This window comes from Leptodactylus fuscus, chromosome 9 (assembly GCF_031893055.1).
Source record: "Leptodactylus fuscus isolate aLepFus1 chromosome 9, aLepFus1.hap2, whole genome shotgun sequence".
Taxonomy (NCBI): domain Eukaryota; kingdom Metazoa; phylum Chordata; class Amphibia; order Anura; family Leptodactylidae; genus Leptodactylus; species Leptodactylus fuscus.
In genome coordinates, this window is record NC_134273.1 from 37,340,602 (window position 1) to 37,361,596 (window position 20,995).

Genomic DNA, 20,995 nt, shown 5'->3' on the forward strand with positions numbered 1-20,995 from the left:
CTTGTAGATCCTGCCAGCGCCAGGGCCAGCTCAGACTTCCCTCTGAGCAAGTCTCCTGTCCTTCAAGTTGCTTTGTGGGTGCTAGCAGGGATCCAAGAGGACTTCCCCGCCCAGCGCTGCCCTGTGTGAGTCCCCGCCCCCTCCCCGAGCCACCAATGACTGGTAAGCCAGCTGAGGGGAAGGGGGAAGCGGTTCCCATACACACACAGCCCCGCTCAATATCCAGCTAGCTTATGCAGCCAGCCGGCTTGCAGGAGCTGAAGCTGAGGGGAGAGAGCAGCGCACCGGGCCCTGCAAATCTGCCTGGAAAAAGTCTGTATGGGTAAGGAAAAGCTCTGCAAGGGGTCTCCTCAGACAGGGGGGAGTCTGAGCTGTCTGCTCAGGGGCTTTTCTCCTTTCTCTGGGGCTCCGGGGCTTTTTTAAGAGCTTCCCAAGTTTGCAACAATGTATTCCTGTAGGAGGATGTTGTGTATATGTGTGAGCATGGGAGGGGGCAGCTGCACTTTAGCAGTGCATGGATATCTCTATAGACATAGCTGTGCCCGTGTCTTGGCATTGCCCTCTTTATTATGTATTTTCCAGGACTTTCTGATCTGACAGAAATTACAGCACAGAATGCAATAAAAAAAAAAAAATCACATTGAGATCAACAACTTCATGCAAAGTCAGCAGCTAAAATGCATCGTGTGCATGAGTCCTGAGAACTGTGAGATATTGGGGGGATTGGGTGAAAGAAATGGGGGGACAATGCACAATGTGAAGTCTGTCATCTGTCCTCAATATTGCACATTTAAGCTTGACTATAGGGATCTGCCTAATACCAATACAATGGGGCTTGTTCTTTTTATGGTGTAGTTTAGTTGTTTAACCTCTTCAATGCCACAGTGCTGTTCACTACTACTTGGCTTAACCCCCTCCTCCTCATCTAGCAGGCATTCTTCCTATTTTTCACATCCACATTCCTCTTTTGCAAGGATTTCCCCCCCCCCCCCCAATATTAGGCACAGAGACAAGTTCACTTAACTCTGACATATGACTTCTGTTATTATTGCTGCATTTCCTTGGGAAGGTTTTTTTTTTTTTTTTTTTTTTAGCATTGGACACTAGGATGTGCCCCTTTCTCTTAAGGTCAAAATTTGGTTGGAAATTGATATTTTCTTCTTTTATAATATATTCCTAAAAAATTAAAAGAAGGCAGAGAGTGAAGGAGGAGAGTGAGGCACATGCGCAGTGGCAGCCTCTGGGCCATATTGGAATGAGGCAGTGAGCAGCGGTGGGGGGTGAGGAGCTGAAGCTGAGGGGAGAGAGAGAGCAGCGCACCGAGCCCTGCAAATCTGCCTGGAAAAAGTCTGAACGGGTAAGGAAAAGCTCTGCAACGGGTCTCCTCAGACAGGGGGGAGTCTGAGCTGTCTGCTCAGGGGCTTTTCTCCTTTCTCTGGGGCTCCGGGGCTTTTTTAAGAGCTTCCCAAGTTTGCAACAATGTATTCCTGTAGGAGGATGTTGTGTATATGTGTGAGCATGGGAGGGGGCAGCTGCACTTTAGCAGTGCATGGATATCTCTATAGACATAGCTGTGCCTGTGTTTTGGCATTACCCTCTTCATTTATGTATTTTCCAGGACTTTCTGATCTGACAGAAATTGCAGCACAGAATGCAATTAAAAAAAAAAATCACATTGAGATCAACAACTTCATGCAAAGTCAGCAGCTAAAATGTATTGTGTGCATGAGTCCTGAGAACTGTGAGATATTGGGTGGAAGAAATGGGGGTGCAATGTGAAGTCTGTCATCTGTCCTCAATATTGCACGTTTAAGCTTGACTATAGGGATCTGCCTAATACCAATACAATGGGGTTTGTTCTTTTTATGGTGTAGTTTGGTTTTAACCTCTTCAATGCCACAGTGCTGTTCACTACTACTTGGCTTAACCCCTCCTCCTCATCTAGCAGGCATTCTTCCTATTTTTCACATCCACATTCCTCTTTTGCAAGGATTTTTTCCCCCCAATATTAGGCACAGGGACAAGATCACTTAATTCTGACATATGACTTCTATTATTATTGCTGCATTTCCTTGGGAAGGTTTTTTTTTTTTCCACTAGGATGTGCCCCTTTCTCTTAAGGTCAAAATTTTGTTCCAGATTGATATTTTATTTTTTATATGTTCCTAGGAGTGATTGAATTGGGTATTTGGCTGACGTCACATGTTGCCGAGAAGCTGTTTTTTTTTTTTTGTTTTTTTTTGGGGGGGGGGGGGGTTGTGCAAGTTTTGCTGCAATTTTTTTGAGACAAAGCCAAGACTGACTTCAAAAGGAATGGGAAATAACAAGAAAGCACTTATACTTATGCTATATCCACGCCTGGCTTTGACTTAGAAAATTGCAACATGTAGTCCCAAGAGTGATTCACACTGCAATTTGCATCCTCTTTTTTTGTTTGTTTGGTTTTGTGCAGTGTTTAGGCATGCAGTATAGGAGGAAAATGCATGAAAACTCTGCAAATGTGTAAAAGCCCAGTACGGTGTGGGGCTGATCTAAATGGGCTTGATGTTCTGTGGATTTACCATAGCAGAAAATTTGTAGTTGCAAAAATTGTGCCAAATGTGTAACTCTCATGCCATGGTCTCTAGTTATGACACAAATTTCACTGTATATATTGCAAAGAGTGAAATCTATGATGAAAAAAAAGTGAACCCTGAGCATAAATTGACATGCTGCATCTTGAAAATCTCTCCTTTAAGTTAGTTTTCACTGTAATTTTTATTTTTTTCCATTTTAGGATAGGGCCCCACACGCAGCATTTTTAGCTACTGTGGAAATGCTTTTTACAGGGCTAATCCCATCTATACATTGCAAAAAATGCTGCGGAAAAGCTGCATCTTTGAAAAATGCAGCATGTAAGTTTTAACTGCAGAAACGCTTACCTTTTCCCTATAATTTTTAATAAGGAATGGAAAACGGCAGAGAAAAATGCAGCAAAAACAGCTGTTAATAATGGATGAAATGGTCTGTTTGTCAACTATTTGACCATTTTTACCTTCAGTTTGTTATCCATTTGTAACTGTCTGTAAAAAAGGGAAAAAAACGCAAAATCTGCAACAAAGATGGCTACATTTCTTCAATGTAGGGTCTCAAACGCAAAGTGGAACCATTGACTTGTATGGAGTCCATCAGGCTGTGAAAATGTTCAATTGTAAGACAGAGTAAATGAGGTTGGATGAAGACACAAGTCCATCACGTCCAGCCTATAACCCTACAGTGTTAATCCACAGGCAGAAAACAAAACTCCACGAGACTGATGTCAATTGTCCCGAAAAATTCCTTCCTGACACTTCCTATTTTTTGATGGATGTTAGTCAAAGTCTGTGTAAAAGAAAAGGCTGTGTTTTTTTTAGGGTTTTTTTCTGCAAAAATGCAAAGGCCATTTGTTATACACATGGTATTGGGAAAGGCCCTGTAAACACTGTATTTTTTTTGCAAAGCACAGCATGTACTTGAGTGTTTTCACTTGAGGTGAAAAAAAGGCCATTAATGCCATTTTTCACATGCTCAAAATAAATCTCCAGAAATACAGTGAAAGAAACCCAAAGCTAGTTCCACAATTTTCATAGGCCTTTATTTGTTGCGGTTCAACACCCCCCCCCCCCCTCGAAAAAATAAAATAAATAAATGCTGCAGTTTGTTTTGCCAGTTCTGGGGTTTTTCTTTTTTTTTTTTTAATTGCAGCATGCAGTTGATTTAAAAACACAGAAAAAAAAACACGGGCAAAATTTAAGTTTTTTTTTAAAAAAAAAACTTATAAATAATTACTTTTTACTTTAAAAATTTAAAAATGTTTTGCCAGTTCTGTAAGTGTGTAAGGGAGGCCGGACAGTAGTTACACCTACAGTACTCTACAGCTTTGTTTTTTGTTTAGCTCCAAGTGAAAATGATTGATTTTTGCAGTGTGAATGATCTCTAAACTCTCCAGCATGTCCTTATTCTGCTGGGTCGGGCTCCGAATCTGGTAAGCTCCTCCATTCAGGAATTTGATACCTTTTTGGTCCTGGAATCACCAGTTGCTAACCTGCTGCAATGTAGTGAATGAGATTTAAGCAAATGTTATCCACACAATGGGGGATTTATTAAGACTGGTGTTCTGTACGCCAGTCTTTATCAAGTCCCTGACTAGTGTGAGATGCGCCTCAATTGTTAAAAAGCTCCGTCCTCTCTGAAAAATTCAGACTCTCCTTGCACTGGAGTTGAATTGGCATCCGTCCAGAAGCGGCCCAGATTTCAGGTATAGCTCACACCAGCTTTCTGAATCCGCCTCAAAATCAGCCTCCAGAAAAGTCTCCCAATTAGCAATGTGGCATGTTTTTGGCACAAGAAAGGGCTTTATGCCCAAAATGCACCACATTTACACCCAGCTACATAGGAAAACTGGCACAGATGGCTTACTAAATTCCCCACATTGTGTCTAAGGCCTCAATGTTGTAGAAGTGCAGCAAAAAAAAAAAAGCTTAATTTTACAGGACTAAAAAAGTAACAGAGATTCTGGCTAATCCCAGCCACACATTGCGGGAAAACAAACGGTGCGGAAAAGCTGTTTTTGTCAAAAATGGATTTTTGAAAATTGCCGCATGTCAGTTTTACCAGCAGAAATGCTCGTGTTTTTCCCTATATATTTAATAAGGAAAGAAAAGTCAGAGAAAAACACAGCAAAAACGCAATTAATGCTGTGGAAAAGAAGGGGATGTGTTTCCACATTTGTTTTTAGCTATGTTTTGCTACTAAGGCTGGAGCCCCATGTATTGAAAAAACAGTGTTTTACAGTACATGCAAAGTGGAAGGGATTCTGGCTAATCCTATCCACACATAGCAGAATAAAAAGTAGCGTTTTTGTAAATTGCTGCATGTCATAATACCCATGGAAACGCTGGCGGTTTCTGTGTAGGTATAATAGGGACAGGAAAACTCTGCAGACTTTCTGTGAAAAGCCCTGCACAATAAAATGCAATGCATTTCCACTGCAGTCTTTTCCAGTGTTTTTTGGCTGTGGCTCGCTACGTGGGCCCTTAGGGCCTGTGCACACGGAGTAAACGCACGCTCATTTTGGCAGAATACACGTGCAAAAATCAGACTCCCATTGACTTCAATTACATTTTTTACACGTGTAAAAAACGCATGGTTTTTGACACTTTTTTTGGCACGTCTTTACACGTGTAAAAAATGTCAATGGGAGTCTGGTTTTTACACGTGTATTCTTTACACATGTATTTTGCCAAAATGAGCGCGTGTTCACTCCGTGTGCACGGGTCCTTAGCCTGAAACCTGCAGCATGTCAATTATTGCTACAAGTTCAGCTGCAGATTTCAATCTCTGCAATGCAAAAGTTGAAAATCAGACTAGTCTCACGAGAAAGCGTGTGTAATAGCTGCGATGGGAACCAGCTGGTTTATCATATGGCCAAGTGTGCTGCAGAATGTTCGTAACAGACATCCCATAGTAGACATGTCTCGTGTGGTCTTAGCCTTAGAACTTCTTCCCATAACTATGTTCTGTCTGTGAAACACGGTTTGTGTGCCACCTGCGTTTCCTCTATTGATTAAGACCGTGCAATTTGAATTTAATGCATCATAGTGAACTATAATGTAGTGAGCTCCAGGACAGCAGGACAGTTTCTGTACCTAAATCCCCGCTTTATATCAGTTCAGTTCAATAGCACTTCAGCTATTTGGATGTTTAGTGCATAACTCACTATGATGCAGAGGGTTACATTCACACAGCAGAAACAGATGGCGCATGCGCAGTGTCTCACAAATGGTCCTGGACTTGTACTAGAGGTTCAGGGATACCAAACCTGGTTAGCAGGTTCCCTTTGATTTCAGCTATGACTCAACAAAACAGACCATAAAAATGCTATGATCTCAGCTTTCATTTCTCAGAAACTTAGAAACTGAAAACAGCCATCTGATTGGTTGGAATAGATAATTTAACTCTTCCCTTACACTTTTTTTTTTCTCTCTTTTAATCTTTAAGGGAAGAGTTAAATTATCTATTCCGACCAATCAGATGGCTGTTTTCAGTTTCTTAATAGCTTCTGAGAAATTAAAACTGAAATGTTAGGACAAATATTTTATCCTCGGTTTCCTTGAGTCATAGCTGCAAATCAAAGGGAACCTGCTAACCAGGTTTGAGATCCCAAATTGAAATGAATGGGTTTTTAAAATGACCACTGGCAAGCCGTCCCTATGCAGTTTTTCCAGGGATTTAGGCGGAATCATAGCAAGCAGAGGCAAAAGTGTGAACACCACATTAACAGATAAAACAATTAACAAACCACAGAAGAGGGAGGGGGGAGAGCGATTAATAGGCTCGATTAAACTCAGGTAAGTCTATATGGACTAGAAACAAAGCAAAAGTATGTGGGGTACCAGAGTGGAGGGTGGGGCCAGTATGCCTATGGAAGCTAATATTAACTTGTGTGGGGGGGTGTCTCTACAATTGATTTGGTACCAAGATTCCCAGGTGGACAGGAAACTGGAACGAACCAGGAGTCCCCAGCTGCAGAGCTCCTCAAACCTGTAAAGTTGATTAACCTTCTCCCTCCACTGGTAGATAGTAGGGGGGTTGATCTCGCGCAACTGGAGGTGGATCAGTAGCTTGAATTAGCCAGGGGATAAGGCACAATCGCCTGGGAGAAAAGTCGGGAGAGTGCACCTAAAGGAGGATAGTTTCAGGTCGTAACCTCGATTCGACGTGGCAATCTACTCCCAGAAGGGACTAATTTGGGGAATGTGACCCGGATGTGGGAGAGAGCTCCCACGGAAAGGCTGTAGCGCATGCATTGATCGGAGATAGAGGGGTTAATTCTATGTAGGAACACCAGAGTTCTATACCACCTGGTGAGCAATTTAAAGGGATTCTATCATTAGAATACCCTTTTTAAACTAAATACACATAAGAATAGCCTTAAGAAAGACTATTCTCTTACCTTTATTATTCTGATCTGCGCCGCCGTTCCTGAGAAACATCTTCTTTCTTCCTTATGCAAATGAGTTCTCTCACAGCACTGGGGGTGTCCCCAGTGCTGCTTGAAAACTCTCCAGTGACGTCATCTCCGGACTGCCTCTTCTCTTGCACTCCCATCACATCTTCGTCCAAAAGTGCCTTCTGCGCATGTCCGTCAGCCATTTTCCTGTGGTCAAACAGTGCTGTGGTTACCATGGATGTCACATGTCTGTAAAAAGCGGATAGTGAATAGGTCCTAAGGCTTCTGACACATATAGAGCCAATGCAAAATGCCTTGTACGCCACAAAACTGGTCTAAAAGGCTTGAAAAAGGTAGCAAATTTTGCTGAACTTGATAGTGTATTTATTTTTGCTCAAAAATTGACTTTTTTTAATGTTCTATCCTGCTTGACACTTTTTTTTCCCCCTTCTGTTTCCTTTTTTTTTTTTTTTTTAATTTTTTTTCTGGAATATCAATGGAAAAATCCCTGGGCCATATGCACGGTTCATTTTGTGTACCAGTGGAAAAAAAAAACAACCATATACCTATGTCTTGAATTTGGAAAAAATCCTATTTGATTTATCACTGAAGACGGGTTCGGTGAATGTCCATATGAAACTGGAGGGTTCGGTACCTTAAACAAGGTTAAGAACCACTGCCCTAGAGCATGCTATGTCTTAAAAAATGCTGAACATGCACACACAAAGAAAAATGCAGTCTACGTAGGCCTTTACATTATTTCCTATTGAGCAACCTGTAACATCTGGTTGTGGCACATTTCAGGGAAAAATAAGAAATACGCTGTTAAAACGCAGCAACAATACTGAATAAATTTTAGTGGGCAACCAAGGGTCAATTGATATCTCATAGTGTGGATTTATAAGCCCCAGCGCAGGCCAGTTACACTGCGACTTCACCATAGTCATGCGAGAATGATAGTAAAGCTAATGTTTGTTAATAATAATAATAATTCCTATTAGTTATTTGTATTCCAAGTGTTCTAATATTACAAACTCGCTTTATCCCTCCATAGAGCAGGTAAAATCTGTAGAGTATAAATACTTCTCTTTTCAGTACAATGAGGCCTATTTTCCATTCATATATTTTGTGTACTACAAAGTTCCTGTTGTGGTTTTTCTGTATTTTACCTTGACACCACATGTGCAGTTGAAGTGAATTTTATATGTTCTCGCTTTCACACATTGCAGTATGTTTTTTTTTTTCTTGCTGTAGTTTTCGAACCTTCTGTAATGTTTGTGTGGCATTCTCTAGGTGTGGCACCTTTCTCCCTATCATACTCGTGGGGGTTAAAGCTCAATATGAAAGATTGCATGTGTAGGTTTGACATGCAGTCATGTACATGTGGTTTCTTTAGGCTGGATTCACAAACTGAATTTAGGTCAGGTTCTTGTGATGTCTTTAGTCTGTTTTTAGTTATTAAGAGTAGCAGCAGCCGCACATGTATTCTGGCAGAAGGAGAATTGGGATTTTATGCAATGGGGCATAGTTAGCAGTACTGTCTTTGCACTGTCCCCTTTGTAGTTTTAGGTCTAGTTGACACGGGGGGCAGTATGGCGTATTTTGATCTTGATTGTGACGCGGGAAGACGCATCACAATAGGGTCAAAATGCGCCTGCCACGACTGTGGCGGCTCCAAAGTAGGGCCAAATGAATGTGCCTTGTCCGGAGGGTGCTGCTGCAAGGGGGACGCCGGGGCTGAATCAGCCGCAGAACCCGCCTAAAAAAAGGGCACCTCGCTTCTTTTTTGCGTGATCAGCAACATGCCCCTCACGGAAAAATGTAAACTAGAGGTCTACATAGACTTCCATTGTGAGGGGGCGGGTTTTGAAGTGGATTCAGCGCCAAAATCCACCCCCTCTTGCCCCGTGTGAATGAGCCCTTAGACTTATTTTATGATTCTGTAGTATGGACATAAATGTCTCGCTTTCAGATGCGCCAACAGAAATCTCTCTCGTAGTCTTAGTTGGCAAGTCCTTACCATGCAAATACAACAAATCTAATACGATCTATAAAACTTTAAGATAATACTTTAGATATGGAGGATAGAGGTGAAGAAAATAATTTTACTGTGTGTAGCTGCTAATGGGATGAGAACGAAAATTGTGTAAGGGCCTCAAGGGTACATTAATGTTCTAAGGCAAAAAGCAGACATTGCACTGTGTTTGGGACCAATAATGGGGGCCTTATATTAAATATAGTGTAGTGTGTGACCTGTCAAGTATTTGTGTGTATATTGGGGGGGGGGGGGGGGATATATATGTGGCATGGTTATTGCTATCATAGGACATTTTTTTTCTATTGTATGTGAATCTTCCTCAAGTTTACACCATTTTATACTTTGTCTTGTTTGCGCTATAATTTCAAGTTGATAAATATGTCTAAGGCTAATGTCTCTTGTAGCGAGCCACAGGTAAAAAAAACGCTGACTTGTTTTTTTTTTTTTTTTTATAGCCATTGTGATGTTTTAGGGTAAGTTAGTTTTTTGGTCAGTAATTTAGTCAGGAAAAATTTGCTTCAGGAAAATTCATGAGGCGTTTTTTGATGCGTTTTTTTTTAACAAAATCAATGGGAGGCAGAAAATCCGGCTGGCGTTTTTTGCCAAAAAAACGCTAGCGGTTTTACCGTCTCCCATTGACTTGTATTGATTTCCTGAGGCAGAATCTGCCTGAAGAATGGACATGTCGTTTCTTTTTTCCACTAGTGGTTTGACAAAAATTTTCCTGACCAAATTCCTGACCAAAAAAACTCCGTATGAACTCGGCCTTATTTAAAAATCTGGATGCTTGACTTGGAACATTAATTTTAGAGCGATTCCCACCCATAGTCCTCAGTTTAAATAGAAAAAGTGGCCACAACACTGCATCTACCTTTGTGACCTCTGTTGCATATATTGATGGTGTATTCACCTTCATCATAGTGGTGTAATTTAATGCCATTGTGAAATCCAAGGCAAAATATGTATGTCTTACACGTGGCTTCAGTATGGGTTTGATATGGATTTCTCAGTTTTATTCTGCAGTGCAATGTTTTAGTGTATGTAGTTGAAGGCACATGGATATACCGTATTTTTTGTACTACAAGATGCACCCCCATTTTCCTCCCAAATTTGGAGGGGAAAAAAAATGCGTCTTATAGTCCAATTGTGGTTGGATGGCGCGGAGGAGCAGGGTTGCAACATTGCCACACTCCTGCCATCGTTATCTTCCTGCAGGAGTGGAGCGATGCTGCGGGTCTTGGGCTTGTCCCGACAGCGTGAACCTTCCCCAGCATCCAATATGCTATTTCAGCAGATGCCGGGTCTGTAAAAATGCTCTGCTGCAGACCAATCCCCATAGCAACTGGGTCTCTGCTATAATGTACAGCGGAGACCTGGAGCTAATGCCCACGATCAGTGTCCACTCTAATTGCGGACATTAGTACCTGTAAATGGTATTAAAATTGCCCCCTGGGCCTATGGCTACTTTTTTAGTTACAGGTGAGATCGCAGGAGCCGATCTTTTTCTGCCGCAGCTGGGCCTGTAAGGGTAAGTTCACACAGAGATTTTTGGTCAGGATTTTGAAGCCGTATCTGTCTCAAAATCCTGACCAAAAAGACTCCCCCCCCCCCCCATTGAAATCAATGGGAGCCGCTCAAGAAGCGAGGTGCTCAGTCATCTCGCGATTTGGCCTGAAGACACTCCCTCCTATGGACTAGGCCCATTCATTGGGCCTAATCCGGAACGGAGCTTGCGGCGGGATGCCAGTACAGTGCAGCGGCTTTCAGTCGCGGCTACTCTGCTTTTGGTCTGGAAGCTGAGGCGGCAGCGGCCTCAGGTTCCAGACCAAAAATCGCCATGTGAACTTACCCTAACATTACTATTGGTCTATGACCAGCCGCAATAGTAATGTACAGAATCTCCCATAGATGGCAATACACTTGTATTGCAGGCTATGGGACTTGCAATCAAATGATTTCAGGTTCAAGCCCCCTAGGGAGGCTAATAAATTAGAAAAAAATAAATAAAAGTTCTCAATTGCCCCCTTTCCCTAGAATACATATAAAAGTAGCAAACTACTGTGAACACATACACATTAGGTATCCCAGTGTCTGAAAATGCTGACTCTACAAACTTTTTCCTGTAGGGTGAACGTCCTAGCAGGAAAGAAAAGCAAAAGTTTCAAACCGACGTTTTTTTCACTTTCACTTCTGATTTCAATAAAAAGTGATTTAAGCGATAGACATTCCCCAAAATGGTATAACTAAAAAGTACACCTGACCCCGCAAAAAAAGCATCCCCGTACAGCTGCATGGTCACCTGTTAATGTGGCTTTACAGCTTTTGCAAAACAACTCCCAAGTATTAAATATTTTAACTTTTTTTCCTTCAAAATTGTTTCTCCCATTTTCCTCCTATAAAACCTAGAAGTGTTTTTGGTCCGGTGCGCTTTATAGTCTGAAAAACATACCGTATTTTCCAGCATATAAGTCGACATCTGAGATGCGCTGAACCCTGCTTCACACTCAGCTCTGCTTCATCTCCAGTGTAGCAGTGCTGAGATTGTAGGAGATTTGGCCAATCAACGCTGATTCTGCTGGAGGAGGCGGAGTCTAAGATCAGTCCACAGCAGTCTCCATTCTGGCCCGATCTTAGACTCCGCCTCCTCCAGCAGAATCAGCGTTGATTGGCCGAATGCTGTACTCTGTATGGCATTCGGCCAATCAACGCTGGTCAATGCATTCCTATGGGAAAAAGTCTGCTCCCGCATATCGCAAGCTGACAGGGATCCCAACGAGATAGTGGCGTAATACAGTGACTTGGGCATGTTAGATGCCCCCAGACATGCTTCACCTGCTGTCCCAGTTGCATTCCAGAGGTGTTGGCATCATTTCTTGGGGTGTCATAGTGGACTTGGTGACCCTCCTGAGTCGAACAGTGGTTTCCCCCTAAACGAGTATTTATTCCCCATAGACTATAATGGGGTTCTATGTTCGAATCGAACTTCGAACATTTCACTGTTCGCTCATCTCTAGTGTTTACATGTCAGAATGAGCGGCGTGTTACTCCGTGGGAACGGAGCCTAAGGCTACATTCACACAGTTTTGGGGGCTTTTTTTTTTTTTTTTTCAACCAAGAGCATGCTGCATTTTTTTTTTTTTTTTTTGGGGGGGGGGAGGGGGGGGAGCCATACAGAAAAACACAATGTGGGAAATACATTATCCATTCTACGCTACTTTTCTGATGTCAGTTCTGATAATTTAACTATTTGGCCCTTTCCTGCACCATATGTGTAACACTTTCCCACATTCTGCACCTTGTGCTCTACATTTTACAAATTTGGGATCACCTCGACCCAACATATTTATCGTAACTCATGCCAGTTTTCTGACGTGAGTTACAAAGGAAATCTATGCCAATTCTTGACTGGCATAGATCTCCATACCTGGCACACAGTCATGTTCGTGACTTATGAACAGTTCGGAGTCTCTTAATAAATCAGGTGTCCCTAGCACCTGTCAGCCCTTCATTAAAACTGGCATAAGAAACGCCAGGCTTAATAATTCTGCCCCAATATATTAAGGGATTATTGTATTTTACTATAGACTAAAGGTAAATTTTATTCACCACTCCAATAAATCTGTGGGGAAAACCGTATTTTCTCAGGTAGAAAAAGTGTTTTCCGCTGTGTTTTTCAAAATGCGTTTGTGATGTTTGGCGGACAATATGGTCTTGTGTATTGCTATGACAACGTTTCTGGTGCTATTTAAATGTACAGTATATTACAGCATATCTTATATTGCATGGTAATACATGAACAGGCTGAAGCCTTTTGAATCAGGCGTCCTTTGCACCTTTATTGCACACTCCATGATAGTTTGAAATTGGGTAGGACAGGATTAGACACTATGGCTGCTTCCTTAGGGTAAGTTCACACTGAGTTTTTTTGGTCAGGGTTTTGAGGCCGTATCACTATAATCAATGGGAGCCACACAGGCTCCCGGAAAAAAAGAAGCGAGATGTTCATTCTTCAGGCCGTATTGCAAGGCGACTCGGCCTGAAGAAACTCCCTCCTCCGGACTAGACCTATTCATTGGGCCTAATCCGGAGCAGAGAGCGCGGTTGGATGCCGATGCAGTGCACCGGCTTTCAGTTGCGACTACCCGTTTTTTTAAATCGGAACCTGAGGCGGAGGCCGCCTCAGGTTCCGATCCAAAAAAACCCTGTGTGAACTTACAATTAGGCTGTGTTCACACGGAGTTATTTGGTCAGGAAAGTGACTCGAATTCCTCCTCCAAAAAAGCCTCACCATACAGTCCAATGGTGAGGCATTTTTAGGAGCAGGAATTTGTGCCAGTTTCCTGACCAAAAAACTCTGCGTGAACGCAGCCTTAGTGCTACACCAGTCTTCAGGTTCTTTGATGTATTTTATCTTGGCCCCGTTCACTTGAATTTAGCTCCAATATTAGACAACATATGGACATACATCTCTGGTGTAGCAGAGCTCAGCGCACACACAGCTCTGCTACATCTCGGGTGTAGCAGAGCCCAGTGCACGGCTGTACTCTTTATGGCATTCGGCCAATCAACGCTGTTCAATGCATTCCTATGGGAAAAAGTCAGCTCCCGCATATCGCAAGCTGACAGGGATCCCGACGAGTTACCGCCCCAAACAGCTGGGTGAGTGACATTCCCACCTACTTCTTGGTTCCATAGATAGTTAACCGTGGTGTCAACAGATTTTTCCTGTTGGATATGCTGCAGATTTTCTGGGTCTACGGATGGAAAATCTGCAGTATACTACAGTTCTTGCAAAGAAGAGATTTTAAGAAATTCCATGCACCCTTTGTGGGAAAAAAAAAATCAGCTGCTAACCCCAACATCTCAAGGTTACACAGCAAGTAATAATTTGGTTACTAAATGTAGTGTGATGGCACCTTGATAAAAATAAAAAAAATAGTGCAAAATCCCACATCTACTTTAGAGCTCAATGGAAATTGTGTGGCGTCTTTGCAGATCTGCTCATGCAAAGGGGTTCTATGAGCAAAATTATGCTGTATGAGCCCCACATGTGCGTGAATAGCCTTTAAAAAGGCTATTCAGGCACCGTTAATATTACTTTAACCCCATCCCCCTCTCCCGTTTTTTAAAATAAAACCCTAAAAACATATATGTAAATTATACGTATCTTGCACAGTGGGCTGTGATGCACGATCCGACGTCATCTTCTGGTATGCCTTCCTCTACTTTCTTCTTATTTCGGCAACGCCCTCCAGTCCTGGCTCTTCCCCGGCTTCATCGTCGTCTTCTTCCGGCGGTTCAAATCCAATTGGTTCAAATCCAGCGCATGCACACTGCCATTGAGAAAAATGGCACCGGAGCGTGCGCAGTAGCTTTGGAGGGAGCGCTACTGCGCACGCCCTGGATTTGAACCAATCTGATTTGAACCGCCGGAAGAAGACGACGATGAAGCCGGGGAAGAGCCAGGACCGGAGGGCATCGCCGAAAGAAGAAGAAAGAGGAGGAAGGTGTGCTAGAAGATGTCAGATCGTGCATCACCGCCCACCGTGCACAATAAGTTTAATTTACTTATATGTTTTTAGGCTTTTATTTTAAAACTGGTGTGTGGGGTGGGGGGGTTTAAAATAAGATTAGCGGTGCCTGAGTAGCCTTTTTAAAGGCTATTCACGCATATGTGGGGCTCATACAGCATAATTTTGCTGATAGAGCTCCTTTAAATAAATAAAAAGTACAAAGGGTTTTTTTTGCCTTTGAAAATCAAATGGGTCTGAACTATATGCCAATTTTTTTTAATGACTTGAAGTATTTCATCATATTTCTACAAGAAAATTACATGTATTTCACACATTTTCCCAATGCGATTTGGCGTGGCTTCCTGTTACATTATCTCCTGAGTAAGCAGAATAGTTTTTAATTGCATTTATCTCTTGTATTGTACATACAAGGATATTTGTCCACCTCCAGCCGTCCTCCATTAAATTAATATTCTATAGTAAGTAGTTTTGGGCTTGGCCTTTAGAAGTATACCACCTTCTCTGTTGGATCACTTATTTCGCCTTACCTTGAGAGTACTTGGAGTAAAGATTCCAAAGCAGCATTACACCAGAACTGAAGGAAAGAGGAAGAAAATGTGATTATATATTATTCTGGAAAGGGTTACAAAGCCAATTCTAAGGCTCCGGGGGACATCTAACCACATTGAGAGTTATTGTCACTAAATGTGAAACACTTGGAGCTGTAGTGAATCTTCCCAGGAGCAAATAGCCTGCCAAAATTATCCTAGGGCACAGCAGCAACCGATCAAGGAAGACGCACAACATCCTAGAAATATCTCAAGAACTGCAGGCCTATCTAGACTATCTTATATTCAATAAAAGGCAGACATGGTAAAAATGGGATCTTTCTATTGGGGATGAAATTCTGGGCACCTACCTACATTCTCAGGGTAAGGTAGAATCCCATCCCTTTTTGTTTAAAAAAAAAAAAAAAAAAACCTTTTAAGGTCAGAGACTCCACGTGGCAAAAACCACAACGTTCTATAGTCCCTGACTTTTAGCTAATCCCATCCACACATTGCGGTAAAGTACATGCAGTGGAAATGCGGCAATTTCCAAACCGGTGCTTTTTGACTGTGGCTTGCTACGTGGTGCCTTGGCCTAAGGGAGCAACACAAAATATAAAAAAACATCACATATGCCCATGTTTCCAAATAGTGTACATGTAGGCAGACAGTCTCTGAAGATACACCAGATTTATCACATTGGTTGATGCTGGATGATCACACTGACGTATCTTCAGACTGTCTAATGTAACTTTATGCTGTCTGTTAGCTGACTAATGACAGCTCTAGTTGGTCTAATGTCTCCTTGTTGCCACATTAACACGTTGGTGGAGAAAGTGATGTTTTTTCTTTGTCAATCTGTTTACTGTCATCCATTCTCCAAAGAAGGGATAATTAATTTTATTTAAAAAAGGAAGAAAAAAAAAAACAACCACCACCTATTTTTGAAAAATGTACCAAACACAGATGGCATCAGGGACCCACTCATTGGAATGAATGTTGTCCAGTCTGAAAAACTGACAAAAGTAGTGCCCATACCTCCCAACTTTTGAAGAACCGAAAGAGGGACAAAATGTGCGGCAAATGTAGCCCCGCCCACTTTTGTGTTGACTCTGCCCACTCGTTAATTTTTCATGTGCCCGCACACAGTATAATCCTCCTACAGTCACCCGTAAATTATATGTCCCCCCCTCTATCTCTCCCCCAGTTTCATATACACCCTTCATCTGCCCCCAGATTCATGTCCCTCCATCTCTGCCCCCAGATTCATGTCCTCTCCATCTCTGCCCCCAGATTCATGTCCCCACATCTCTGCCCTCAGATTCATGTCCCTCCATCTCTGCCCCCAGATTCATGTCCCCCATCTCTGCCCTCAGATTCATGTCCTCTCCATCTCTGCCCCCAGATTCATGTCCCCCATCTCTGCCCCCAGATTCATGTCCCCCATCTCTGCACTCAGATTCATGTCCTCTCCATCTCTGCCCCCAGATTCATGTCCCCCATCTCTGCCCCAGTTTCATGTCCACTCCATCTCTGCCCTCAGATTCATGTCCCCCATCTCTGCCCTCAGATTCATGTCCTCTCCATCTCTGCCCCCAGATTCATGTCCCCACATCTCTGCCCCCAGATTCATGTCCCTCCATCTCTGCCCCCAGATTCATGTCCCTCCATCTCTTCCCCCAAATTCATGTCCTCTCCATCTCTGCCCCCAGTGTCATGCCGTCCTCTCCTTCATCTGCCCCCAGATTCACGTTCCACCTCCACATTAAACTTACCTTCTCCTCCGCTCCCTCGACGCTCTCTGCCCGCCTCTCTCCCTGACACATGCGGCTGAAGCTGCTCGCGTGCTCGCTTCGCCGCTGCGTCTCTCTCTCGCTGACACATGCGGCTGAAGCGAGGAGCTGACCTGTGTCAGCTCCTCGCTTTGCCGCTGCCGCCGGCTCCTGGCTTGTACATCGCGTGTACAAGCCAGGAGCCGGCGGCAGCAGCGAGGAGCTGACACAGGTCAGCTCCTCGCTTCAGCCGCATGTGTCAGCGAGAGAGAGACGCGGCGGCAAAGCGAGCACGCGAGCAGCTTCAGCCGCATGTGTCAGGGAGAGAGGCGGGCAGCGGCGAAGCGAGGAGCTGACCTGTGTCAGCTCCTTCCTTCAGCCGCATATGTGTTCAACTCAGATCTGCGTCCTCTGGACGCAGATCTGAGTTGAAATCGGGACATACCTCCCTCCAACCGGGACCGTGGGACATGTCACCCAAATCGTGACTGTCCCGCGGAAATCGGGACGGTTGGGAGGTATGGTAGTGCCTGACCCTTCACCCCTTTCCCCCGCTACAATGGTTCACGTCCAAATGAGATTGTGCCAAAGATGCGCCATGTCTATGCCAGTATCTAGTTGTAACCACCAATAGTAAGTCTTGGCAGAGTCTGTGTGCTCTGTATAAAAAATAACTGATGTGTGAATGAGGCCTAAGGATAAGGCCTCATGTTGTAGAAATTCAGTGTTCTTTGCATAGTAAATGAGGATTTGTTTACGGTAATCTTTCACACTTTCTAAGAAAAAAAGTTGTGGGACTTCAAAGATAGGTACGTTTTTGAAAAACTCTGCATGTTAAATGGGTGAAACAAGAAAAACAGTGAGAAGTAGAGACAACAGGCAAGTTGCTGAGACGTGAAGATGATTAAACCTCTATAACACCAGCTCTGACAGCAGAAGCATTTTCCCTATATGTTCCAGGAGCAAAAAACTCGGAAAAATACAGCAAAAACTCAATGAAAAGTAGAGTGGGAAAAAAACGCAGCATCTTTTGCTGCATTTTTTTTTTTTTTAAATTGCGTTTCTCTACATGGGACCTCAGTCTAAGGCCCTACGGGACAATCCGGAGCGCTAAAGCGCTGCGGGAAAGCATCTCTGTTCTTCCCGCAGCTCTGAACAGAAAGTTCACTGAGTTTTCCTCCGTGGACTTTCTGTTACCATTATATTTATGAGAAAGCCGCCAGTGTTTCCGTAGATATAATTGACATGCTGCGATTTCCAATACCGTACCGGTTTTGGAAATCGCAGCTTGTCCACCGCTGCGGTTTGAAACACAAAGTGTGCATGGGATTCACATGATTCTCTTCCACTTAGCAGATACTGTAAAACGCCGTGATTTTTTCCGTGGCCTAAGTCTGTGTTTGCACAGGTTCTCCTTAGTAGGATTTCCCAATGTAAATGTTGAATGAACGTCGCTGAGTGGCATCCATAATACTCCTGCTGTAACCGCATGCTATATGCTTGTTTTTAATGTTTTCTTACTGGATTCTTCCTTATAGAATTAAACAGTCTTCTGCAGCACTACATCTGCAGCAATAAAAAACAAACTGCCTTTGGGCTTCTGTCTGGTGAATGGGGGCCTATGGATCCATTTAACATATGCATCAGGAGTTTTCTTTGTACATACGGTAAAAGAAAGGGCTTCAGCGAAATACTAGCACAACAGAGGTCCATTCCTTCTCTCTTTTCCTGTGAGAAAGGGGAAGGATCTCTCAGTAACTCAAAGATTTTTACAACATGTTGTAAATTCTATTTTGATCTGTATCAAGAGCTTCTCCTTGTCAGAAGTGTTCAGTATAGCCTGTTACATGGTGTGGTTATTTACTCGATCAGGCAGAAAGCTTGTTTAGAAGCTGATCGGCATCCTAATCAGGTCTGCCACTTTATAGATCTCTGATTATAGATGTGCAGAGTGTGCTGCCATAGAGTCTCTATATAACATATATATCCTCGAGTATAAGCCAAATTTTTCAGTACAGTTTTTGTGCTGAAAAAGCCCCCCCCCCCTCGGCTTATACTTGACTCAAGCAAAAAAAAATATTTTTTTTCCTCTTTTAAGGGAGGGGGGTGGGTCTATGACCAGTCGCAATAGTAATGTATAGAATCTCCCATGAAATAGTGGGAAAAAAAAAAGCTTTAAAAAAATTATAATAAAAAAATAAAGTAAATAAAAGTTTTAAATCCCTGCAGATCCCCTATATTCAGCCAGACTGAATTCCAAGTGGGGGAAAAAAACCCAGTCCTCAAGCTCAGTGAAGGGGCAGACAGACAACCAAAACACCCCCTCCCCTTCCCCAGCACCCAACAACTACTGCACCCAATAACTTCGACCATTTTAATTTTTGAGATTTTCCAGTAGCTGCTGCATTTCCTCCCCTTGGCTTATACTCGAGTCAATAAGTTTTCCCAGTTTTTTGTGGTAAAATTAGGGGCCTCGACTTATATTTGGGTCGGCTTATACTCGAGTATATACGGGTACTTACTGTATGTACTGTCCCTGTTCTTCTGTATTTATCCAGTAACTTATCAATAAACCGTCGCTGTGATTTTACCGGTTGAGACTGTGAAGGGATTTGTTTCCCCATCTCCACTTTCCAAAGAGTTGACATTATCAAACCGTAGGGACTCGCACCTTTGGTAACACCCAGTAATCAATAAATTTATTTATAAATTTCTAGGAGAAATGGCACAATGCAAACTATGAGAAGTAAAATGAAAGTGAAAAATTTAAAGGGGTTCTGAATACTGTACCCACTGTATATTACATGTATATGCTGCCAATGTCTACCCTCATATTCTCTTGATTTTTTTTTCTTTCTGTAGTCATATATCCCCTTTTGTAACGATAGACAATTGTAACAAGAAACATACAAAGTTCCCTCCGCTCCTCCTCAGGGATGGCAGGAATAGATCTGCAGATTTGAGTTATTTTTCCCTTATTGAAAAAAAAAAAAAAAAAGCTGGAATTCCTGTCTAAAATAACGTTGCACAGGTATGGATGGAGCAGCCATGTTGTGTGACTAATATTTGTACAGACTTCTAGAGCTCAAATAGATGAAATGAAAAGTGAAAGCAAGCAACTTATGGCAGGCGGCCGCCACAATCCACATATTACATGTATTGTCTTGGCCTCGTGGAAATTCTTTAGCAAAAGGGGAAAAAAAGTGCTTAAATGTGAGGAGGGGGAGGGGAAACTCCATATTGAAGCAGATAAACACAGCTGTAAGTGTTAATATGGCAAAGCCAGTTGTATGATAACCGGAGGTATCTAAATAATAAGCTGAATGGAAGACACAACAGGTCAGAATATACTCAGGAAATACAGACAGAGTGTGCGCCCCTGGTTGGCCGCCATTCTCCTGTTAGATGCTGGAACAAAGATCTGTTGACATGTCTGATGGTTGGGTTGTCATGGCGACCGCTATACGGATTTCAGGCGCAGATTTTGCAAAGCTTTGTATACAGTTTAACTTTTCATAGTTGTGATTTGTCAGCGGGGACTACATGGCCCGTTCTATGCAAAATTGCAGCGTAATACAACATGCAGTTTTGTCACAGCATAAGCTGTTTTGTATTTTATTCTGAAGGTGACATTATTATGGAGCTGGTTGCTATGGGTGTCAGAAAGAGAAGTAACTCGCTGCATCTGTGAAAGCCATGTTGCTACGGTACTTAATAGAAAGGAGAAACTACTGCTTATCACATTGTAATGTCACATTGAGATGTAGGAGCCTGCCTTAAGCGCCAGCCTTGCTCATTGACTGCTATGTTTATTGGGCTTTATTTTCTTGCAATTGGTATGCAAAGAGGAAGAAGCATTGTGTAGGTGCTATGGCTGTACAATGCAAATCGGCTTCTGCTGGAAAGGCTTTGCACACTTACTCGACTGCTATGGCTATAAGGGGCAGATTGCATCACGAGTCACCTGCTTTACATGTTGTCTATCAGTACAATAAAGCTGTCCTTGGAGGTGTAAAATGTCTCTCCGGACCATTTCCAGGTACATCCACATTCAACTGACCAGACGCGATTGTTCAGCCTGCCATTTATTCAGATGACAGATTTATCACTCAACACCAGGACTGTGGAGTCAGTAGTCAAAAAATCTAAAGCAC

At 42.8% G+C, this 20,995-nt stretch overlaps 1 protein-coding gene across 2 annotated transcripts in view; it reads left to right on the plus strand.

The window, feature by feature from the left end:
- The first annotated feature begins 267 nt into the window (after nucleotides 1-267).
- SFMBT1 (Scm like with four mbt domains 1) overlaps nucleotides 268-20,995 on the plus strand; it is an 82,723-nt gene continuing 61,995 nt past the window's right edge. Inside the window, exon 1 of one of the 2 annotated variants that reach the window (XM_075287355.1) lies at nucleotides 268-322. The gene's annotated coding sequence lies outside the window, so the exon portion shown is untranslated. Of the gene's footprint in view, nucleotides 323-1,283; nucleotides 1,358-20,995 lie in introns of those variants that run through there. The other variant, XM_075287354.1, reaches the window with a different exon arrangement.